The sequence below is a fragment of the Coenobita brevimanus genome, chromosome 44 (assembly GCF_032717465.1).
Source record: "Coenobita brevimanus isolate Jiangsu-jjx chromosome 44, ASM3271746v2, whole genome shotgun sequence".
Lineage (NCBI taxonomy): Eukaryota > Metazoa > Arthropoda > Malacostraca > Decapoda > Coenobitidae > Coenobita > Coenobita brevimanus.
Genome location: NC_136997.1, coordinates 4,037,587 through 4,047,969, shown reverse-complemented (window position 1 = coordinate 4,047,969; position 10,383 = coordinate 4,037,587). Strand labels below are relative to the sequence as shown.

General features: G+C 35.7%; 1 non-coding gene and 1 pseudogene across 1 annotated transcript; both read right to left on the bottom strand.

The window, feature by feature from the left end:
- Window positions 1-662: 662 nt before the first annotated feature.
- On the bottom strand, window positions 663-8,212 carry LOC145398216 (NADH-ubiquinone oxidoreductase chain 1 pseudogene; annotated as a pseudogene).
- On the bottom strand, window positions 3,082-3,881 carry LOC145398234 (small subunit ribosomal RNA). Its single transcript, XR_013897087.1, has one exon. It is a non-coding gene; the product is annotated as a small subunit ribosomal RNA (ribosomal RNA).
- Window positions 8,213-10,383: the final 2,171 nt, after the last annotated feature.

The window sequence follows — 10,383 nt, the reverse complement described above, 5'->3', positions numbered from 1 at the left end:
CATATCTTGTTTCTTCATCAGGCTGGGGCGAATAATCCTTTGGGTGTTTTAAGGCAAGTGGACAAGGTTCCTTTCCATCCTTATTTCACTTTCAAGGATATTGTTGGGTTTTTGGTTATGTTAATGGCGCTTGTGTTGCTTACTTTGCTTCATCCTTATCTTTTAGGGGACCCAGACAATTTTATTCCTGCAAATCCTTTGGTCACTCCGGCTCATATTCAGCCGGAGTGGTATTTTTTATTTGCTTATGCGATCTTGCGATCTATTCCTAATAAGTTGGGGGGTGTAATTGCTTTGGTGCTCTCAGTGGCAATTCTTATAATTCTTCCTTTTACTCATTTCTCGAAATTTCGAAGTCTTAGATTTTATCCGTTAAATCAAGTTTTGTTTTGGTTTTTGGTTTCTACAGTTGTTTTATTAACTTGAATTGGGGCTCGTCCTGTTGAAGATCCTTACATTATTACGGGTCAGGTTTTAACGATTTCTTATTTTAGGTTTTATTTGGTTATACCTTTGGCAGCAATGTGGTGAGATAAAATGTTAGATTGGTTGCTTAGTTTAAAAGAAAACAAGTGTTTTGAAAGCATTAGATAAGATTGGTTCTTAGTAATCTTAGGGAGAAGGTGTTTACCTTGTCTTTAATTCCCAAAACTAAAATTTTTATTAAACTACTCCCTAGTTAGATTATTAAAGAAAAACAAAATAGTTTAATTCCTATAAAAAAGATTAGGTAGTTAAGGGAAACTGGAAGGAATCTCTTTCAGGCTAAGTATATCAGCTTGTCGTATCGTAACCGTGGTAGAGTTCCTCGGACTCAAATGAAAACGAAAGCTATGAAAACTAATTTGAAATAAAATAGTAGGCTACATGGATTGGCTCCTAGGAAAATTAATACGAATAGTATTCTTATAAATAAAATTCTTGCGTATTCAGCTATGAAAATTAAAGCAAATCCTCCTCTTCTGTATTCGGTATTAAATCCTGAGACTAGCTCTGATTCACCTTCGGCAAAATCAAACGGGGTACGGTTTGTTTCTGCTAGACAGGAGGCTAGTCATATTAGGGATAGGGGGAGTGTGAATCAAATTATTCAAATGTCTTTTTGGAATCGAGTGAAAAGTTCTATATTGAATCCGCCAATTAAAAAGATAAAGGATAAGAGAATGAGAGCAAGTCTGACTTCGTATGAAATTGTTTGGGCTACGGCTCGGAGTCTTCCAAGCATTGAGTATTTACAGTTTGAAGCTCACCCGGCTCTTATGGTTGAATAGACTCCCAGACTTAGACAGCATAAAAAAAATAAAACTCCTGTGTTAAAATTTACTAGTCCGGTTTGATAAGGTAAAATAGCTCAGACTAGGAGAGAAATAAATAGCCTGAACACGGGAGATAGGTAATATGGTAAAAAGTTGGATATAGTTGGTATTGTTTGTTCTTTGGTGAATAATTTTACGGCGTCGGCAAATGGTTGGAGTAGCCCTAGGAATCCTACGATATTGGGTCCTTTACGAATTTGAATGTAACCTAGAATTTTTCGTTCTAAAAGTGTTACAAAAGCAACTCCAATCAAAACGCAGATAATTAAGACTAGGTAGTTTACAACGATAACTGCGAACACAAAATAGTTAGCTTGAACTATTTATAAACCTGTTTATGAGTTTCATAAAATTGAAGCACAAAATATTGTTTAGGCAAAAGTGATGTTCATATTTAGTAAAATTATTTTAACTACCTAATCCTTTCGTACTAAGGTAGTTTAATTTTTTTTAGAAGATAGAAACCGACCTGGCTCACGCCGGTCTGAACTCAAATCATGTAAAATTTTAAAAGTCGAACAGACTTTCTTTCATAACTGCTGCATTATGTAGAGATTTTAATTCAACATCGAGGTCGCAAACTTTTCTTTCGATGGGAACTCTCAAGAAAAATGACGCTGTTATCCCTAAAGTAACTTAATCTTTTAATCTTTAGAAAGGATCAAATTTATTATCAAAAATCTTTGTTTAGAAGTAAAAACAGTTAGTTTATTTATATCTTTGTTGCCCCAACAAAACATTTTTTAGTATTTTTCCTTACACTAACAAATTGGCTTAATACTAAGTGTGATGTAAAGATTTATAGGGTCTTATCGTCTTTCTAAAATATTAAAGCCTTTTCACTTTAAAGTTAAATTCAATTTTTTTTGTTAAGACAGTATATCTCTCGTTCGACCTTTCATACGAGCCTTTAATTAAAAGACTAATGATTATGCTACCTTCGCACGGTCAGAAATACCGCGGCCCTTTAATAATTCAGTGGGCAGGCCAGACTGTGTAAATCTTCACAAAGACATGTTTTTGTTAAACAGGCGGAAACAATATTTGCCGAGTTCCTTAAATAAATTTTTAATATTTAAAAGATTTTATTTATAATAAAAAATATTATAACATATAAATTTTACTAATGATTTCATAGTAGCTAAACGAGTTAAGTTGAAGTTAATTTTCTAATACTTGATAAAAAGAACCTGTAAAATTTAAAATATTTTGTTATATTGGTTTAAAAAACCTGGAAAAGATGGCTACTTTTAAGCCTACTTTTATAAGTGCCTATTTATTGGTTCTATGATTTTTCATTTTGGAAGAAAAAGCTCTACCCTAATCTTCTTAGTTGCATAGCTAAGTAGCTAAGCACGTAAATTAAATTTATTTCTTAGAAAACCAGATATAAAAGCTCGATTGGCATATCACCTCTAATGTTAAGTTTAAAATTTTATTTCTACAAAAACTTTCTCTTAAAATTAGCTATCTTTTTTTCGGGATGATTATTTGCAGATCTAATTTTGAAAACCTATTATACACAAGATACAATTTTTTATATTTACTTTTAAGAATTTTAAATGTTATTTCTACTTTCTTTCACAATACTTTTTACTTTCACTATATTTATGTTTCGATAAAATCTACTATTTAGAAAAGAGCAAAATTAGTTTTCTTATAATGTTAACGTTCTTATAACAAAAGTAAGATTACTGATTTCAAGATAACCTAGACCATAGGTACTCTTCTCGGTGTAAACGAGCTGCTTATTTCAAGCTCTATCTTGCTTTCCAGGTACACTTTCCAGTACACCTACTGTGTTACGACTTATCTCATCTTAGGTTAATGAAAGCGACGGGCGATATGTGCACATTTTAGAGCTAAAATCAGGCTGTCTTATTAAAGCAAACCTTACTTTTAAGTCCACCTTCAAAATTTGTATTCTAAAATTTGTTCGTGATAATATAAATTTTATTGTAACCCATCATAGCCTATATATTTGCTGCACCTTGATCTAATATTTTAACGCAATTATTTCAATAACTTGTTCTGTAAAAGTTATCTTAATGACGGTATACAAACTATATAACATAGGTAAGATTTTTCGTGGTTTATCGTTTAAAAGACAGGTTCCCCTAATTAGACTAAAATACCGCCAAATTCTTTGAATTTAGAGCACATAGCTGTTACTAATCAGATATAAATTTTTCTTAAAGGTATAGGAGGGTATCTAATCCTTGTTTATTTCCTTTATTTGTTAACTTATTAATTGAGACGGGTTGATTTGTTTATCTTTGAAAAATTGATTTCACCCTTTATAAAATTAAAAAAATCATTGCTTGTTGGCATAAGAGTTAAATATCGACTTGTATTCACTCTCCCTTCGAGTATAACCGCGACTGCTGGCACAAGATTTAGCCGGAGATAATTCAATTTACTTTTTCCAGTTTTCACTGATATGAAAATAATACACACTGAGATCTACTAGAGCTTGGAGTTTTGAACTTGTTAGCCTGGGAGTACTAGATTTTTCATATGTTATTAATTGAAAAGCGAACATTTAAAGCAAGAATCAAACTTATATTTATATTGGTGAAATAAATAGCGTTTGATTGTGTATAACTTAAAAACATGAAAAGTAGATTTTTAGGTATAGTAAATTTTTTTTAAATTCTCCGTTGTTATATATATACATCAAACTAAAACTTAAACACATAATTATACAAAAGCTCCAAGCAAACATAAATGGCACACCTACACACCTCTTTCTTCTAGACAACCACAACCGCCAGATTCATTCCAAGCAAACTTCAAGTACCTAACACAATATATGAGAAGTCCTATCTTGATCTTATAAGGCACTGACTCATGCGGCCATATCTATGAAGGAAATTAGCCAGTAATTATGCAAGCATGAACAACACAGAAAAAACTTTGATAAACGAAGAAAAACAAACTATAGAAAATCAATACTTAAAAAAAAAAAAAAAGTAAGAAAGAAAAAAGAAAGAAATAGAGTAAGATCACATAACAAACAAATGAAAATAAGTGTAAGTGTTACTACAAATGCCAAAATACCACATAAACTCCTTCTATAAGTGAAACGAAAAGCAAACGGTTGTCTCCACAAGCTAGTGGCATGGCACATCATATCATCGACCGCAGCATGACCGGATTCAATGTCAGGTCTGCAATTATTACAATTATGTAACTACAAACAATATGTAACAATTATGTAACAGTTGCATTAACAAGATGTAACTTTTATTTAACTTTAACTACAATTATGTAACTACAAATAATATGTAACAATTATGTAACAGTTGCATTAACAAGATGTAACTTTTATGTAACTTTAACTACAATTATGTAACTACAAACAATATGTAACAATTATGTAACAGTTGCATTAACAAGATGTAACTTTTATGTAATTTTAACTACAATTATGTAACTACAAACAATATGTAACAATTATGTAACAGTTGCATTAACAAGATGTAACTTTTATGTAACCTTAACTACAATTATAAGGCCAACACAATTATGTAACAGTTGCATTAACAAAATGTAACTACAATTATAAGGCCAACACAATTATGCATTACCACAATATTATGTAACAATTCATAAAATGTTACAATTAAATATTACTACAATGTTACTACAATGTAACAATTACAATACAATTATGTAATAATTCACAAGGTTACAATTATGTATTACAACAATGTTAATACAATATTATAAGTCATAAAACTATACTACAATTCTGTATTACCAGTATCATCATACAAGTTAGGTGAAATATTAGACATTACTAAAGGGATAACTCAATATGTAATGTATAACCTAGCAGTATTACCATTGCACAATTATATGCGTATGTCTGGTATACATACACATCTTACAAAATGTCATACAACAACCATTCCATTTATTCAAATACGTATACAACTTGTTTAAAATGTAATATTACTGAATCATTGCAATTTACTATGAATGTTATATGTATACAATATTATAATCAATATTATGTACTAATAGATTAGCATATGTCAATGATGATTGCTGTCGGAGGACCTTCAGCTGCGTGGCCGAGCATATGTTATGAGTCCATATTATAATTGCAAATCATAATAGATAAATAGATAAACAGATAGATAGAGAGACGGATAGAAGCAGGAAGTCAGATGATGAGAAAGTACTGTGTCTGCAAGAATCGAGCAATGCTAAACATGCTTACACACTCTTAACTCAAGGAATGCTTTAAAGGCACACAACAGCGCCACGTGACCATACACACACATGCACACATACTCACACACAGGTTTCTGGAACTTTCCAACCACAGTGTAACACACGTGACACGACCCCTGCTACACCAGAATTTAGGAGTCAAGAGGTCAGAAGGAGAGAGGCCATAGAATCGGCAGGTAGTAGGGAGAAAGGCTTAGCATCTTGATAGAGAGAGAGAGAGAGAGAGAGACAGGGAGGTAGCTAGCGGGACTCTACTTATACTTCACTCGTGTGTGAGAGACTTTGTTAATATTCCAAGACAAATAAAAATAGTCCCATACTATTCTTTACCTCTCCTGTCATTGCATGACAAAAGGGAACCAAGATTTTCTACTTACAAAACTATTCAAGTATAACAACCTCTCGTCCACAAGTCTAATATATATAAAACATCACTAAAGTAACTACAAAGTCCTTTTTTGTGACACGCCATCCCTCTCTACATTACTCGAGTTTTTACTTCTCTCATCACCCCGTCTATATATATATATATAATGAAGAACCATGGGGACATCATACAACCTTGTCGCACTTCCACACCGATCCTGAACCACTCACTTAGATGCCCATTAACCCTTATACATACTTCACTGTCATCATAAAACTCTTGACGACACCTAACGGCTTACCATCTACACCGTACATGCGCAAAACTTTTCACAATCCTTCTCTGTTCACTTTGTTGTTTGCTTATCCCAGATCAGTGAATGCCATAAACACCTTATGGTCCTTCTCACAAGCCTTCTCTGCTATCTATCTCAATGCAAATATTTGATCTACACAACCTCTGCCGCTCCTAAATCCACCATGTTCAATACTCACTAGGACTTCTGATATCTCCCCTACTTTCTCTATAATAATTCTTCCACATACCTTCCCTACAACACTCAATAAACTTATGCCACGATAAGTCTTGCACTCACTTTGCGCACTTTTATTTTTGTACAAGGGTACAGTCACAGCCTTTTTCCACTCTGTTGGCACAGTTTCACTCATCCATGCCTTCTTATATGTCTCTAACAAGCAGTTCATTCCACACTCTCCACTACACTTAATCATCTCTGCATACACCTCATCAACCCCAGCTGCTTTTCAATTTTTCACCTGCTTCACAGCACTCTTCACCTGTGTGGTTGTCACGTCTACAGGCACTGCATTCCTTCTGTGCACATACCCCAAATCAGTCACGTTTACAGCCGCTTTGCTCTCTCTATTCCCATTCATCAAGTTTTCAAAATATTCTTTCCATCTGGTCCTTACTCCATCCCCATGGGTTAATAATCTACCACCTGCATCCTTCACACCATCACATTTCTTTCCACTTTCGCTTCTACATTCCCGCACCTCTTTCCTGAATAACTTCCTATTTCCAGAGTACTTTGCATTGATTTTTCTTCCTAGATCATCATTTACCTCCTTCTTTTTCCCCTTCACTAGCCTTTTTATGTGCTTCTTGCTCTCAGTATATTCAGTTCTTATTTCAACAGAACCCCTTTCCCGTAACCACTTTAGTCACTTTTTCCTCTTTTCCTACACCGCTTTCTTAACCTCATAATCTCACCATGCCCTACCATTCTTCTTTGTTGTTACTCTTGCCACACCACACACCGCTTTAGCATTCCTAACTAAGCAATCCCTATATGCATTCCACAAGTTGTCCAGATCCATTTAATTCCAATTCACTGATTTTAACTCCTCCTTTACTTTGATCCTGTAATCATCTGCCATTTCTTTGATCCTCAACTTCTCAACTTCCAGTCTTTCTCCCTGACTGTTCCTCTCTCTCCTGATCCATCTCATTCCTCTCAGTTTGATCTTGCATACTACAATCATATGATCTGACAGGGCTCCACATCGTCCTCTCATGGCCCTCGTATCAGCAACCATGCCCATCATCGATCTCTCTACGAGCACGTAATCAATCAGGCTTCTTTCAACACGATCCCCATTCCCTCTATACCCTGTACATTTCTGTGCATCTTTGTGTTTGAAATACGAGTTACAAATGCACAACCTTCACTCCTGACACACATCCTTTAGTCGGTTCTCATTATAATTTTCTCCGTTTACTCCATAACAACCCATCATATCATCCTCAGGACCATTGCCTACTCTTCCATTCATATCCCCCATTATGATCGTTTTATACTTCCTGGGCATTTCTCCCACTACTTCATCCAACTCATCCCAACATCTGTCTTTCTCTCTCACTCCTGTCCTCACACGGTGCATACGCTACAATCAGCGCCACTTTCACCTTAAACTTGAACTTAACACACATACACCTCGAGCTGATACATTTGTAGTCTCTCATTCCACTCTGCCACACCTCATTCATCAATAAAGCAACTCTTTCCTTGCATCTTCCTCGCTCATTCAGTCTCAATCTTATACATTTCACACCCTCCCACTCCTCCGCTTCACACCATTTCATCTTCATTTCACAAAATCCCATCATGGCATACTTTGCACTCTTGAACAAAATTCACCACTTCCACCCTCTTGCTTTCCTCATTCACACCTCGCACATTCCACATGGACATGCGAATCTGCCCATTTGTTTGAGGCCCTGAGCAGGTATTGGGCCTTCCGAGGCTCTCTATAGCAACTGCCATGATTAAGTGATTTTGGATAGAGAAATCTATGAGACACTTAATCCATTCAAAAACAAGAGAAAAATCGATAATACAATAATTCTTTTCTCGTGTGTTTAATACTATAGTCAGTTTTGTTTTACAACACTGTTAAATAATGTCAGTCCCAGGTCAAAATTATTAACATGATTAGCTGATTTACTGTTAACAAAGATGATGAATGACTTTCGAACACATATTTAGCTAACTGAATTGTGACGTTGCGGATGTGGTACTAAAAAACTAAAGATGACCAACGCTTCAAATACTGAATTAAAACAGCAATCAGGAAGACCTACTATGCAGATAAGTTTCGTGCAGACAAAAACTATGCTGGCATCCATAGGTCGGTCTCCTGGAGCAAATGGCAACTCAAGACCGTGCTACCAAGCTTCCGTTCAACACAAAGCAGACCGCACCAAAAGAATAGCCTTTCAGCAGATATTTACACTAAATTGCACGAAACGATATTTGTCTTTGACTGTACTCAATTATTCAGAAAGGAATTAAAAAAGCATCTTTTATTGTTTTTATTTAGAAAGTTTCGAGATATAGACCTTTACCTCCTACCCATAAACAATGTTCAGCACACTGAAGGAGTCTCAGTTTGTTTTGTTCATTATATTGTCCCAGTGTGCATCAAGTGATGTTTTTTGCCTCCCTAGTTTCATTCCTTGGTGCGGCTCTATTTTATGGAAAGAAATGATATATGCAAAATTCCATTTAATTTTCTTTTTTCTCGTGTGAAATAAAATACTGAAATATTCTTTTTACGAGCTACCGATTCAATGGAGACTTCAAAGAAACACACCAAAGATATATAGTTGTTAAAAAGTCCATCACACCGATCACAATGCATCCTGAGTTGTATGCTGTTCTGGTCCACCGCTCTCTGCATATAGCCCAACACTCTTCTTATATCAAATATATTTACCACAGGGGGCTTACAGAACCCAGCAATAAAAGACTCAGTAGGCCCCCCCCCCCTTTCCCATGCCTGGGAATCGATACTTTTGAAGGTGATGACCCCCCACCTCCCACCCCCTCGAAAATACTGTACACTGCCCTGTTTCGAACACTGGCAATAATCACAGCATTGAAAAACCAAAAAAAGGATGCGGGCAGGTCATGTCCTTCGTATTAATATAGCAGATGGACAACCAAGGAAAATGAGTGACAACCCAGAGAAAGAATAGCGACAGAGAACAAATTGGTGATGTGAACTTTGGAGATTTGCTTACCTGACTGGAACAATCTGTCAGACAATATGTCAGAGTGAAAAAAGAAGTGAAAGGCCTTTCTTCTGCCGCAGACTGCTAGGGCAGTTGTTGATGATGATGATGATAATGATGATGATTCAAATTTGGAACAAAATAACGTATATAGCCAGTCAGCAGTTTTAGTTTACCATAGAAACAGCGTAATAATCTAGTTTTCTTTCTTTGCTACAATGGAAAGTTCGCGCTCTTTGGTTAATACAGGACTAACTCTTATAAAGAAAAGAATCAGCACTATGATAAATATCCTGACGTGAGACACACCTATGGCAAGCACCCCACCCACACTCGCCGCTGTGATGTGGCCGTCGCCCGCATTTGCCTGGGGTATCGCTCCCCAGGGGAAATCACCGAACAACCGACCGCCAGCAGACCATGTAAACAATCCAATGGATGATTCATTATCCCATCATATCGTTAACTGCCCAGTTATTGCCCCCTTCAGACCCCCTGGACGCATGTTTTCTGCTTTGTGTACCTACTTAAATCACACTTCTTGATGTACTCGAAGACATTCTCACGCTTCACCCCAATTTTCTTTCATTGTAATGCACTGGTAATAGGACAGTGATCGGACATTTTGGTGTGTGTGTGTGTGTGTATGTGTGTGTGTTGTCCACGCACACGTGCACACACGCACACATCAGGTGCATGTGCTTGTATTGTCCCAGTGCTGGGATTTTGAATCGAGGTAATTTTCTAATGCATATTGTATTTTTTTTTTCTATCTACCTACCTGTGGATGTGACTATGTATATGTATCTACTGAGGGAGTATGTGTATATATATGTCTCCCTGTCTATGTATATATGAATATATCATATATATGTGCATGTTGCACATGTATATGTACGCACGCTTGTACACATACCCATA